The following is a 13620-nucleotide window of genomic DNA, read 5'->3' as shown; positions in this document are numbered from 1 at the left end:
GTGGGACTGCGCCGTGCGTCGCCGTGGTGAGTCCAAGTGAAGCTTGGAGAGTTTTGTGGGGGGAAGTGGGGGGGCCTGTGGGTGGGCGGGGAGGGTCTTGGAGATGTGCCTCCGGGGGCGTGGGGTCCGGGTTGCCTTGGTAGGGAGGAGCTGGTGTTTCTCGGGCCCACCTGCCTCCTCCCGCCCTGGCAGAAGCCGTCGGAGAAGAGAGCGGAAGAGGCGTCGCGCGGGACGGCAGCGCCGGCGCGGGAAGACGCCGCGGTGAGAGCGGCTGAAGTTGGGGGGTGGTGTGGAGGTGTGGGGGTCCTGCGAGTGGGCGGGCGGGTGGTGGCTGGGGCAGCTGCCCCTGGGTCCTGCTTTCCTTCGGTGCAAGGACTCGGAGCTTCTGAGTCCGAGCTGCGTCCTCCTGCCTTGGCAGGAGCCCTCCGAGAAGAAAGCAGAGCCGTGGAGCGGGACGGCGAGGCAAGAGCGAGGAAGAAGAGCGTCGGCTTCGCGCTCAAGAGGGGGCGGGAGAAAGGCCCTCTGGGCAAAGGCCCCTCCCTTGGCATCCCCGGGGCAGGGATCCCAAAGAGTCCGGCGGGCAGCTTCCGGCTGCGCCGGCCGGCTTGGCGCTGGGCGGACCTCCCTGTAAGCAGGGCTGGGTCCTTTGCTTTGCTTGGCGTTGGCCTTTTGCCATCGCGCTCCTGTGGCTGCCCGGAGAGAGGGGCAACCGCCCTGTAAGGAGGGCGAGAGTGCCCGCCTCCGCGCCCGAGGGGGGACACGGAGCTCTCCCGACCCCCGGCCCGCCCGCCCCGTAAGCGGGGCAGGGCTTTTTCCCTTGGCACCTTTGGTGCCTGCTGGCGGCCCCTGGCCAGAGTGACCCCCCGTAGTCGGGGTGTGTCACGGCCTGTGTCCCTTGCCCCTCAGCACGCCGAGGCCCTTCTGGCCCGCGCGCAGCCCGGGGCCACTCACGGGCTTCTCTCCGTCCTCGGGAACAGGGGGCGAGCCCGAGGCTCTCCTCCCCTGCTCGGCGGCAGGGCCGGCTCCCCACGGCTTGGCGCACAGAGCTTGCTCCCTCTTCTGGGACGTTCCCCCTTTGTGTCCTTGTCCCGTCGGTGTGAGTGAGCGAGCGAGCGAGCTGGTCCCTCCTGTAGCCCCCGTAGAGATGTAGGCAGCGTAGCTTAGACTTCCCAGGAGGGAAAGAGGGGCTCTGTGTGCCAACCCGTGGGGAGTCAGCCCCGCTGCCGAGCAGGAGAGGAGAGCCTCGGGCTCGCCCCCTGTTCCCGAGGACGGAGCGAAGCCCGTTAGTGGCGCCGCGGGGCCGCCGGTCCTGCTGGCGATGTGCCAGCGTGGGCCCCCCCCCGTCCTCGGGGCTGGGGCCCTGTCCCTGCCGGCCTTAGGCCGCGAGGCCGTTGCTGGGAGTGCCGGGCCTCGGGGGGGGCGGCCCCCTAAGTGGGGCTTTGTGCGTCCCCCCTGCTCGGCGGGCGGTTGGAGGGACCCCCTGTAATCAGGCGGGTGTCCCGCGGGGTCCCCCGGCCTCTCACGGGCGTGGGGCTGGGCGTGTGCCCTCCCTGCCCTCGGGGCCCAGCTCAGGGCCTTAGGCCACGAGCCCCAGTGCCTGGCCCTTGAGCCAGGTACTTGATGCCGCGGGGGAAGGCCGAGCTCCGTGGCTCCCTGGGTGTGGACCCGCCTGTAAGCAGGGTCCGGGTCTGGGAGCCTTTGCGCTCCCTCAGCTGGCAGCCTGTGCGGGGCGACCGCCCCGTTAGCGGGGAGCGGGTCAGGTGCCCCCCGAAGCGGAGAGAAGGAGCCTCCGTAGGCCTTTGGGCCCAGGGCCCCCCTGTAAGTCGGGGTCAGTGCCCTGGTGTCCCAGGCCCTTTGTGGTCCAGGCAGCGGCCGGAGCCCCCTGTAAGCAGGGCGGCAGCCTCTTTGGCCGCTGCTTCGCGTGCCCAGCTGCCTTTGCCCAGAGGGCCCGGCTCCCCGCAGCGGGTGGGACTGCGCCGTGCGTCGCCGTGGTGAGTCCAAGTGAAGCTTGGAGAGTTTTGTGGGGGGAAGTGGGGGGGCCTGTGGGTGGGCGGGGAGGGTCTTGGAGATGTGCCTCCGGGGGCGTGGGGTCCGGGTTGCCTTGGTAGGGAGGAGCTGGTGTTTCTCGGGCCCACCTGCCTCCTCCCGCCCTGGCAGAAGCCGTCGGAGAAGAGAGCGGAAGAGGCGTCGCGCGGGACGGCAGCGCCGGCGCGGGAAGACGCCGCGGTGAGAGCGGCTGAAGTTGGGGGGTGGTGTGGAGGTGTGGGGGTCCTGCGAGTGGGCGGGCGGGTGGTGGCTGGGGCAGCTGCCCCTGGGTCCTGCTTTCCTTCGGTGCAAGGACTCGGAGCTTCTGAGTCCGAGCTGCGTCCTCCTGCCTTGGCAGGAGCCCTCCGAGAAGAAAGCAGAGCCGTGGAGCGGGACGGCGAGGCAAGAGCGAGGAAGAAGAGCGTCGGCTTCGCGCTCAAGAGGGGGCGGGAGAAAGGCCCTCTGGGCAAAGGCCCCTCCCTTGGCATCCCCGGGGCAGGGATCCCAAAGAGTCCGGCGGGCAGCTTCCGGCTGCGCCGGCCGGCTTGGCGCTGGGCGGACCTCCCTGTAAGCAGGGCTGGGTCCTTTGCTTTGCTTGGCGTTGGCCTTTTGCCATCGCGCTCCTGTGGCTGCCCGGAGAGAGGGGCAACCGCCCTGTAAGGAGGGCGAGAGTGCCCGCCTCCGCGCCCGAGGGGGGACACGGAGCTCTCCCGACCCCCGGCCCGCCCGCCCCGTAAGCGGGGCAGGGCTTTTTCCCTTGGCACCTTTGGTGCCTGCTGGCGGCCCCTGGCCAGAGTGACCCCCCGTAGTCGGGGTGTGTCACGGCCTGTGTCCCTTGCCCCTCAGCACGCCGAGGCCCTTCTGGCCCGCGCGCAGCCCGGGGCCACTAACGGGCTTCTCTCCGTCCTCGGGAACAGGGGGCGAGCCCGAGGCTCTCCTCCCCTGCTCGGCGGCAGGGCCGGCTCCCCACGGCTTGGCGCACAGAGCTTGCTCCCTCTTCTGGGACGTTCCCCCTTTGTGTCCTTGTCCCGTCGGTGTGAGTGAGCGAGCGAGCGAGCTGGTCCCTCCTGTAGCCCCCGTAGAGATGTAGGCAGCGTAGCTTAGACTTCCCAGGAGGGAAAGAGGGGCTCTGTGTGCCAACCCGTGGGGAGTCAGCCCCGCTGCCGAGCAGGAGAGGAGAGCCTCGGGCTCGCCCCCTGTTCCCGAGGACGGAGCGAAGCCCGTTAGTGGCGCCGCGGGGCCGCCGGTCCTGCTGGCGATGTGCCAGCGTGGGCCCCCCCCCCGTCCTCGGGGCTGGGGCCCTGTCCCTGCCGGCCTTAGGCCGCGAGGCCGTTGCTGGGAGTGCCGGGCCTCGGGGGGGGCGGCCCCCTAAGTGGGGCTTTGTGCGTCCCCCCTGCTCGGCGGGCGGTTGGAGGGACCCCCTGTAATCAGGCGGGTGTCCCGCGGGGTCCCCCGGCCTCTCACGGGCGTGGGGCTGGGCGTGTGCCCTCCCTGCCCTCGGGGCCCAGCTCAGGGCCTTAGGCCACGAGCCCCAGTGCCTGGCCCTTGAGCCAGGTACTTGATGCCGCGGGGGAAGGCCGAGCTCCGTGGCTCCCTGGGTGTGGACCCGCCTGTAAGCAGGGTCCGGGTCTGGGAGCCTTTGCGCTCCCTCAGCTGGCAGCCTGTGCGGGGCGACCGCCCCGTTAGCGGGGAGCGGGTCAGGTGCCCCCCGAAGCGGAGAGAAGGAGCCTCCGTAGGCCTTTGGGCCCAGGGCCCCCCTGTAAGTCGGGGTCAGTGCCCTGGTGTCCCAGGCCCTTTGTGGTCCAGGCAGCGGCCGGAGCCCCCTGTAAGCAGGGCGGCAGCCTCTTTGGCCGCTGCTTCGCGTGCCCAGCTGCCTTTGCCCAGAGGGCCCGGCTCCCCGCAGCGGGTGGGACTGCGCCGTGCGTCGCCGTGGTGAGTCCAAGTGAAGCTTGGAGAGTTTTGTGGGGGGAAGTGGGGGGGCCTGTGGGTGGGCGGGGAGGGTCTTGGAGATGTGCCTCCGGGGGCGTGGGGTCCGGGTTGCCTTGGTAGGGAGGAGCTGGTGTTTCTCGGGCCCACCTGCCTCCTCCCGCCCTGGCAGAAGCCGTCGGAGAAGAGAGCGGAAGAGGCGTCGCGCGGGACGGCAGCGCCGGCGCGGGAAGACGCCGCGGTGAGAGCGGCTGAAGTTGGGGGGTGGTGTGGAGGTGTGGGGGTCCTGCGAGTGGGCGGGCGGGTGGTGGCTGGGGCAGCTGCCCCTGGGTCCTGCTTTCCTTCGGTGCAAGGACTCGGAGCTTCTGAGTCCGAGCTGCGTCCTCCTGCCTTGGCAGGAGCCCTCCGAGAAGAAAGCAGAGCCGTGGAGCGGGACGGCGAGGCAAGAGCGAGGAAGAAGAGCGTCGGCTTCGCGCTCAAGAGGGGGCGGGAGAAAGGCCCTCTGGGCAAAGGCCCCTCCCTTGGCATCCCCGGGGCAGGGATCCCAAAGAGTCCGGCGGGCAGCTTCCGGCTGCGCCGGCCGGCTTGGCGCTGGGCGGACCTCCCTGTAAGCAGGGCTGGGTCCTTTGCTTTGCTTGGCGTTGGCCTTTTGCCATCGCGCTCCTGTGGCTGCCCGGAGAGAGGGGCAACCGCCCTGTAAGGAGGGCGAGAGTGCCCGCCTCCGCGCCCGAGGGGGGACACGGAGCTCTCCCGACCCCCGGCCCGCCCGCCCCGTAAGCGGGGCAGGGCTTTTTCCCTTGGCACCTTTGGTGCCTGCTGGCGGCCCCTGGCCAGAGTGACCCCCCGTAGTCGGGGTGTGTCACGGCCTGTGTCCCTTGCCCCTCAGCACGCCGAGGCCCTTCTGGCCCCGCGCGCAGCCCGGGGCCACTCACGGGCTTCTCTCCGTCCTCGGGAACAGGGGGCGAGCCCGAGGCTCTCCTCCCCTGCTCGGCGGCAGGGCCGGCTCCCCACGGCTTGGCGCACAGAGCTTGCTCCCTCTTCTGGGACGTTCCCCCTTTGTGTCCTTGTCCCGTCGGTGTGAGTGAGCGAGCGAGCGAGCTGGTCCCTCCTGTAGCCCCCGTAGAGATGTAGGCAGCGTAGCTTAGACTTCCCAGGAGGGAAAGAGGGGCTCTGTGTGCCAACCCGTGGGGAGTCAGCCCCGCTGCCGAGCAGGAGAGGAGAGCCTCGGGCTCGCCCCCTGTTCCCGAGGACGGAGCGAAGCCCGTTAGTGGCGCCGCGGGGCCGCCGGTCCTGCTGGCGATGTGCCAGCGTGGGCCCCCCCCCGTCCTCGGGGCTGGGGCCCTGTCCCTGCCGGCCTTAGGCCGCGAGGCCGTTGCTGGGAGTGCCGGGCCTCGGGGGGGGCGGCCCCCTAAGTGGGGCTTTGTGCGTCCCCCCTGCTCGGCGGGCGGTTGGAGGGACCCCCTGTAATCAGGCGGGTGTCCCGCGGGGTCCCCCGGCCTCTCACGGGCGTGGGGCTGGGCGTGTGCCCTCCCTGCCCTCGGGGCCCAGCTCAGGGCCTTAGGCCACGAGCCCCAGTGCCTGGCCCTTGAGCCAGGTACTTGATGCCGCGGGGGAAGGCCGAGCTCCGTGGCTCCCTGGGTGTGGACCCGCCTGTAAGCAGGGTCCGGGTCTGGGAGCCTTTGCGCTCCCTCAGCTGGCAGCCTGTGCGGGGCGACCGCCCCGTTAGCGGGGAGCGGGTCAGGTGCCCCCCGAAGCGGAGAGAAGGAGCCTCCGTAGGCCTTTGGGCCCAGGGCCCCCCTGTAAGTCGGGGTCAGTGCCCTGGTGTCCCAGGCCCTTTGTGGTCCAGGCAGCGGCCGGAGCCCCCTGTAAGCAGGGCGGCAGCCTCTTTGGCCGCTGCTTCGCGTGCCCAGCTGCCTTTGCCCAGAGGGCCCGGCTCCCCGCAGCGGGTGGGACTGCGCCGTGCGTCGCCGTGGTGAGTCCAAGTGAAGCTTGGAGAGTTTTGTGGGGGGAAGTGGGGGGGCCTGTGGGTGGGCGGGGAGGGTCTTGGAGATGTGCCTCCGGGGGCGTGGGGTCCGGGTTGCCTTAGTAGGGAGGAGCTGGTGTTTCTCGGGCCCACCTGCCTCCTCCCGCCCTGGCAGAAGCCGTCGGAGAAGAGAGCGGAAGAGGCGTCGCGCGGGACGGCAGCGCCGGCGCGGGAAGACGCCGCGGTGAGAGCGGCTGAAGTTGGGGGGTGGTGTGGAGGTGTGGGGGTCCTGCGAGTGGGCGGGCGGGTGGTGGCTGGGGCAGCTGCCCCTGGGTCCTGCTTTCCTTCGGTGCAAGGACTCGGAGCTTCTGAGTCCGAGCTGCGTCCTCCTGCCTTGGCAGGAGCCCTCCGAGAAGAAAGCAGAGCCGTGGAGCGGGACGGCGAGGCAAGAGCGAGGAAGAAGAGCGTCGGCTTCGCGCTCAAGAGGGGGCGGGAGAAAGGCCCTCTGGGCAAAGGCCCCTCCCTTGGCATCCCCGGGGCAGGGATCCCAAAGAGTCCGGCGGGCAGCTTCCGGCTGCGCCGGCCGGCTTGGCGCTGGGCGGACCTCCCTGTAAGCAGGGCTGGGTCCTTTGCTTTGCTTGGCGTTGGCCTTTTGCCATCGCGCTCCTGTGGCTGCCCGGAGAGAGGGGCAACCGCCCTGTAAGGAGGGCGAGAGTGCCCGCCTCCGCGCCCGAGGGGGGACACGGAGCTCTCCCGACCCCCGGCCCGCCCGCCCCGTAAGCGGGGCAGGGCTTTTTCCCTTGGCACCTTTGGTGCCTGCTGGCGGCCCCTGGCCAGAGTGACCCTCCGTAGTCGGGGTGTGTCACGGCCTGTGTCCCTTGCCCCTCAGCACGCCGAGGCCCTTCTGGCCCGCGCGCAGCCCGGGGCCACTAACGGGCTTCTCTCCGTCCTCGGGAACAGGGGGCGAGCCCGAGGCTCTCCTCCCCTGCTCGGCGGCAGGGCCGGCTCCCCACGGCTTGGCGCACAGAGCTTGCTCCCTCTTCTGGGACGTTCCCCCTTTGTGTCCTTGTCCCGTCGGTGTGAGTGAGCGAGCGAGCGAGCTGGTCCCTCCTGTAGCCCCCGTAGAGATGTAGGCAGCGTAGCTTAGACTTCCCAGGAGGGAAAGAGGGGCTCTGTGTGCCAACCCGTGGGGAGTCAGCCCCGCTGCCGAGCAGGAGAGGAGAGCCTCGGGCTCGCCCCCTGTTCCCGAGGACGGAGCGAAGCCCGTTAGTGGCGCCGCGGGGCCGCCGGTCCTGCTGGCGATGTGCCAGCGTGGGCCCCCCCCCCGTCCTCGGGGCTGGGGCCCTGTCCCTGCCGGCCTTAGGCCGCGAGGCCGTTGCTGGGAGTGCCGGGCCTCGGGGGGGGCGGCCCCCTAAGTGGGGCTTTGTGCGTCCCCCCTGCTCGGCGGGCGGTTGGAGGGACCCCCTGTAATCAGGCGGGTGTCCCGCGGGGTCCCCCGGCCTCTCACGGGCGTGGGGCTGGGCGTGTGCCCTCCCTGCCCTCGGGGCCCAGCTCAGGGCCTTAGGCCACGAGCCCCAGTGCCTGGCCCTTGAGCCAGGTACTTGATGCCGCGGGGGAAGGCCGAGCTCCGTGGCTCCCTGGGTGTGGACCCGCCTGTAAGCAGGGTCCGGGTCTGGGAGCCTTTGCGCTCCCTCAGCTGGCAGCCTGTGCGGGGCGACCGCCCCGTTAGCGGGGAGCGGGTCAGGTGCCCCCCGAAGCGGAGAGAAGGAGCCTCCGTAGGCCTTTGGGCCCAGGGCCCCCCTGTAAGTCGGGGTCAGTGCCCTGGTGTCCCAGGCCCTTTGTGGTCCAGGCAGCGGCCGGAGCCCCCTGTAAGCAGGGCGGCAGCCTCTTTGGCCGCTGCTTCGCGTGCCCAGCTGCCTTTGCCCAGAGGGCCCGGCTCCCCGCAGCGGGTGGGACTGCGCCGTGCGTCGCCGTGGTGAGTCCAAGTGAAGCTTGGAGAGTTTTGTGGGGGGAAGTGGGGGGGCCTGTGGGTGGGCGGGGAGGGTCTTGGAGATGTGCCTCCGGGGGCGTGGGGTCCGGGTTGCCTTGGTAGGGAGGAGCTGGTGTTTCTCGGGCCCACCTGCCTCCTCCCGCCCTGGCAGAAGCCGTCGGAGAAGAGAGCGGAAGAGGCGTCGCGCGGGACGGCAGCGCCGGCGCGGGAAGACGCCGCGGTGAGAGCGGCTGAAGTTGGGGGGTGGTGTGGAGGTGTGGGGGTCCTGCGAGTGGGCGGGCGGGTGGTGGCTGGGGCAGCTGCCCCTGGGTCCTGCTTTCCTTCGGTGCAAGGACTCGGAGCTTCTGAGTCCGAGCTGCGTCCTCCTGCCTTGGCAGGAGCCCTCCGAGAAGAAAGCAGAGCCGTGGAGCGGGACGGCGAGGCAAGAGCGAGGAAGAAGAGCGTCGGCTTCGCGCTCAAGAGGGGGCGGGAGAAAGGCCCTCTGGGCAAAGGCCCCTCCCTTGGCATCCCCGGGGCAGGGATCCCAAAGAGTCCGGCGGGCAGCTTCCGGCTGCGCCGGCCGGCTTGGCGCTGGGCGGACCTCCCTGTAAGCAGGGCTGGGTCCTTTGCTTTGCTTGGCGTTGGCCTTTTGCCATCGCGCTCCTGTGGCTGCCCGGAGAGAGGGGCAACCGCCCTGTAAGGAGGGCGAGAGTGCCCGCCTCCGCGCCCGAGGGGGGACACGGAGCTCTCCCGACCCCCGGCCCGCCCGCCCCGTAAGCGGGGCAGGGCTTTTTCCCTTGGCACCTTTGGTGCCTGCTGGCGGCCCCTGGCCAGAGTGACCCCCCGTAGTCGGGGTGTGTCACGGCCTGTGTCCCTTGCCCCTCAGCACGCCGAGGCCCTTCTGGCCCGCGCGCAGCCCGGGGCCACTAACGGGCTTCTCTCCGTCCTCGGGAACAGGGGGCGAGCCCGAGGCTCTCCTCCCCTGCTCGGCGGCAGGGCCGGCTCCCCACGGCTTGGCGCACAGAGCTTGCTCCCTCTTCTGGGACGTTCCCCCTTTGTGTCCTTGTCCCGTCGGTGTGAGTGAGCGAGCGAGCGAGCTGGTCCCTCCTGTAGCCCCCGTAGAGATGTAGGCAGCGTAGCTTAGACTTCCCAGGAGGGAAAGAGGGGCTCTGTGTGCCAACCCGTGGGGAGTCAGCCCCGCTGCCGAGCAGGAGAGGAGAGCCTCGGGCTCGCCCCCTGTTCCCGAGGACGGAGCGAAGCCCGTTAGTGGCGCCGCGGGGCCGCCGGTCCTGCTGGCGATGTGCCAGCGTGGGCCCCCCCCCGTCCTCGGGGCTGGGGCCCTGTCCCTGCCGGCCTTAGGCCGCGAGGCCGTTGCTGGGAGTGCCGGGCCTCGGGGGGGGCGGCCCCCTAAGTGGGGCTTTGTGCGTCCCCCCTGCTCGGCGGGCGGTTGGAGGGACCCCCTGTAATCAGGCGGGTGTCCCGCGGGGTCCCCCGGCCTCTCACGGGCGTGGGGCTGGGCGTGTGCCCTCCCTGCCCTCGGGGCCCAGCTCAGGGCCTTAGGCCACGAGCCCCAGTGCCTGGCCCTTGAGCCAGGTACTTGATGCCGCGGGGGAAGGCCGAGCTCCGTGGCTCCCTGGGTGTGGACCCGCCTGTAAGCAGGGTCCGGGTCTGGGAGCCTTTGCGCTCCCTCAGCTGGCAGCCTGTGCGGGGCGACCGCCCCGTTAGCGGGGAGCGGGTCAGGTGCCCCCCGAAGCGGAGAGAAGGAGCCTCCGTAGGCCTTTGGGCCCAGGGCCCCCCTGTAAGTCGGGGTCAGTGCCCTGGTGTCCCAGGCCCTTTGTGGTCCAGGCAGCGGCCGGAGCCCCCTGTAAGCAGGGCGGCAGCCTCTTTGGCCGCTGCTTCGCGTGCCCAGCTGCCTTTGCCCAGAGGGCCCGGCTCCCCGCAGCGGGTGGGACTGCGCCGTGCGTCGCCGTGGTGAGTCCAAGTGAAGCTTGGAGAGTTTTGTGGGGGGAAGTGGGGGGGCCTGTGGGTGGGCGGGGAGGGTCTTGGAGATGTGCCTCCGGGGGCGTGGGGTCCGGGTTGCCTTGGTAGGGAGGAGCTGGTGTTTCTCGGGCCCACCTGCCTCCTCCCGCCCTGGCAGAAGCCGTCGGAGAAGAGAGCGGAAGAGGCGTCGCGCGGGACGGCAGCGCCGGCGCGGGAAGACGCCGCGGTGAGAGCGGCTGAAGTTGGGGGGTGGTGTGGAGGTGTGGGGGTCCTGCGAGTGGGCGGGCGGGTGGTGGCTGGGGCAGCTGCCCCTGGGTCCTGCTTTCCTTCGGTGCAAGGACTCGGAGCTTCTGAGTCCGAGCTGCGTCCTCCTGCCTTGGCAGGAGCCCTCCGAGAAGAAAGCAGAGCCGTGGAGCGGGACGGCGAGGCAAGAGCGAGGAAGAAGAGCGTCGGCTTCGCGCTCAAGAGGGGGCGGGAGAAAGGCCCTCTGGGCAAAGGCCCCTCCCTTGGCATCCCCGGGGCAGGGATCCCAAAGAGTCCGGCGGGCAGCTTCCGGCTGCGCCGGCCGGCTTGGCGCTGGGCGGACCTCCCTGTAAGCAGGGCTGGGTCCTTTGCTTTGCTTGGCGTTGGCCTTTTGCCATCGCGCTCCTGTGGCTGCCCGGAGAGAGGGGCAACCGCCCTGTAAGGAGGGCGAGAGTGCCCGCCTCCGCGCCCGAGGGGGGACACGGAGCTCTCCCGACCCCCGGCCCGCCCGCCCCGTAAGCGGGGCAGGGCTTTTTCCCTTGGCACCTTTGGTGCCTGCTGGCGGCCCCTGGCCAGAGTGACCCCCCGTAGTCGGGGTGTGTCACGGCCTGTGTCCCTTGCCCCTCAGCACGCCGAGGCCCTTCTGGCCCGCGCGCAGCCCGGGGCCACTAACGGGCTTCTCTCCGTCCTCGGGAACAGGGGGCGAGCCCGAGGCTCTCCTCCCCTGCTCGGCGGCAGGGCCGGCTCCCCACGGCTTGGCGCACAGAGCTTGCTCCCTCTTCTGGGACGTTCCCCCTTTGTGTCCTTGTCCCGTCGGTGTGAGTGAGCGAGCGAGCGAGCTGGTCCCTCCTGTAGCCCCCGTAGAGATGTAGGCAGCGTAGCTTAGACTTCCCAGGAGGGAAAGAGGGGCTCTGTGTGCCAACCCGTGGGGAGTCAGCCCCGCTGCCGAGCAGGAGAGGAGAGCCTCGGGCTCGCCCCCTGTTCCCGAGGACGGAGCGAAGCCCGTTAGTGGCGCCGCGGGGCCGCCGGTCCTGCTGGCGATGTGCCAGCGTGGGCCCCCCCCCGTCCTCGGGGCTGGGGCCCTGTCCCTGCCGGCCTTAGGCCGCGAGGCCGTTGCTGGGAGTGCCGGGCCTCGGGGGGGGCGGCCCCCTAAGTGGGGCTTTGTGCGTCCCCCCTGCTCGGCGGGCGGTTGGAGGGACCCCCTGTAATCAGGCGGGTGTCCCGCGGGGTCCCCCGGCCTCTCACGGGCGTGGGGCTGGGCGTGTGCCCTCCCTGCCCTCGGGGCCCAGCTCAGGGCCTTAGGCCACGAGCCCCAGTGCCTGGCCCTTGAGCCAGGTACTTGATGCCGCGGGGGAAGGCCGAGCTCCGTGGCTCCCTGGGTGTGGACCCGCCTGTAAGCAGGGTCCGGGTCTGGGAGCCTTTGCGCTCCCTCAGCTGGCAGCCTGTGCGGGGCGACCGCCCCGTTAGCGGGGAGCGGGTCAGGTGCCCCCCGAAGCGGAGAGAAGGAGCCTCCGTAGGCCTTTGGGCCCAGGGCCCCCCTGTAAGTCGGGGTCAGTGCCCTGGTGTCCCAGGCCCTTTGTGGTCCAGGCAGCGGCCGGAGCCCCCTGTAAGCAGGGCGGCAGCCTCTTTGGCCGCTGCTTCGCGTGCCCAGCTGCCTTTGCCCAGAGGGCCCGGCTCCCCGCAGCGGGTGGGACTGCGCCGTGCGTCGCCGTGGTGAGTCCAAGTGAAGCTTGGAGAGTTTTGTGGGGGGAAGTGGGGGGGCCTGTGGGTGGGCGGGGAGGGTCTTGGAGATGTGCCTCCGGGGGCGTGGGGTCCGGGTTGCCTTGGTAGGGAGGAGCTGGTGTTTCTCGGGCCCACCTGCCTCCTCCCGCCCTGGCAGAAGCCGTCGGAGAAGAGAGCGGAAGAGGCGTCGCGCGGGACGGCAGCGCCGGCGCGGGAAGACGCCGCGGTGAGAGCGGCTGAAGTTGGGGGGTGGTGTGGAGGTGTGGGGGTCCTGCGAGTGGGCGGGCGGGTGGTGGCTGGGGCAGCTGCCCCTGGGTCCTGCTTTCCTTCGGTGCAAGGACTCGGAGCTTCTGAGTCCGAGCTGCGTCCTCCTGCCTTGGCAGGAGCCCTCCGAGAAGAAAGCAGAGCCGTGGAGCGGGACGGCGAGGCAAGAGCGAGGAAGAAGAGCGTCGGCTTCGCGCTCAAGAGGGGGCGGGAGAAAGGCCCTCTGGGCAAAGGCCCCTCCCTTGGCATCCCCGGGGCAGGGATCCCAAAGAGTCCGGCGGGCAGCTTCCGGCTGCGCCGGCCGGCTTGGCGCTGGGCGGACCTCCCTGTAAGCAGGGCTGGGTCCTTTGCTTTGCTTGGCGTTGGCCTTTTGCCATCGCGCTCCTGTGGCTGCCCGGAGAGAGGGGCAACCGCCCTGTAAGGAGGGCGAGAGTGCCCGCCTCCGCGCCCGAGGGGGGACACGGAGCTCTCCCGACCCCCGGCCCGCCCGCCCCGTAAGCGGGGCAGGGCTTTTTCCCTTGGCACCTTTGGTGCCTGCTGGCGGCCCCTGGCCAGAGTGACCCCCCGTAGTCGGGGTGTGTCACGGCCTGTGTCCCTTGCCCCTCAGCACGCCGAGGCCCTTCTGGCCCGCGCGCAGCCCGGGGCCACTAACGGGCTTCTCTCCGTCCTCGGGAACAGGGGGCGAGCCCGAGGCTCTCCTCCCCTGCTCGGCGGCAGGGCCGGCTCCCCACGGCTTGGCGCACAGAGCTTGCTCCCTCTTCTGGGACGTTCCCCCTTTGTGTCCTTGTCCCGTCGGTGTGAGTGAGCGAGCGAGCGAGCTGGTCCCTCCTGTAGCCCCCGTAGAGATGTAGGCAGCGTAGCTTAGACTTCCCAGGAGGGAAAGAGGGGCTCTGTGTGCCAACCCGTGGGGAGTCAGCCCCGCTGCCGAGCAGGAGAGGAGAGCCTCGGGCTCGCCCCCTGTTCCCGAGGACGGAGCGAAGCCCGTTAGTGGCGCCGCGGGGCCGCCGGTCCTGCTGGCGATGTGCCAGCGTGGGCCCCCCCCCGTCCTCGGGGCTGGGGCCCTGTCCCTGCCGGCCTTAGGCCGCGAGGCCGTTGCTGGGAGTGCCGGGCCTCGGGGGGGGCGGCCCCCTAAGTGGGGCTTTGTGCGTCCCCCCTGCTCGGCGGGCGGTTGGAGGGACCCCCTGTAATCAGGCGGGTGTCCCGCGGGGTCCCCCGGCCTCTCACGGGCGTGGGGCTGGGCGTGTGCCCTCCCTGCCCTCGGGGCCCAGCTCAGGGCCTTAGGCCACGAGCCCCAGTGCCTGGCCCTTGAGCCAGGTACTTGATGCCGCGGGGGAAGGCCGAGCTCCGTGGCTCCCTGGGTGTGGACCCGCCTGTAAGCAGGGTCCGGGTCTGGGAGCCTTTGCGCTCCCTCAGCTGGCAGCCTGTGCGGGGCGACCGCCCCGTTAGCGGGGAGCGGGTCAGGTGCCCCCCGAAGCGGAGAGAAGGAGCCTCCGTAGGCCTTTGGGCCCAGGGCCCCCCTGTAAGTCGG

This window comes from Pseudopipra pipra, unplaced genomic scaffold (assembly GCF_036250125.1).
Source record: "Pseudopipra pipra isolate bDixPip1 unplaced genomic scaffold, bDixPip1.hap1 HAP1_SCAFFOLD_55, whole genome shotgun sequence".
Taxonomy (NCBI): Eukaryota; Metazoa; Chordata; class Aves; order Passeriformes; family Pipridae; genus Pseudopipra; species Pseudopipra pipra.
This window is presented reverse-complemented; position numbering follows the sequence as displayed.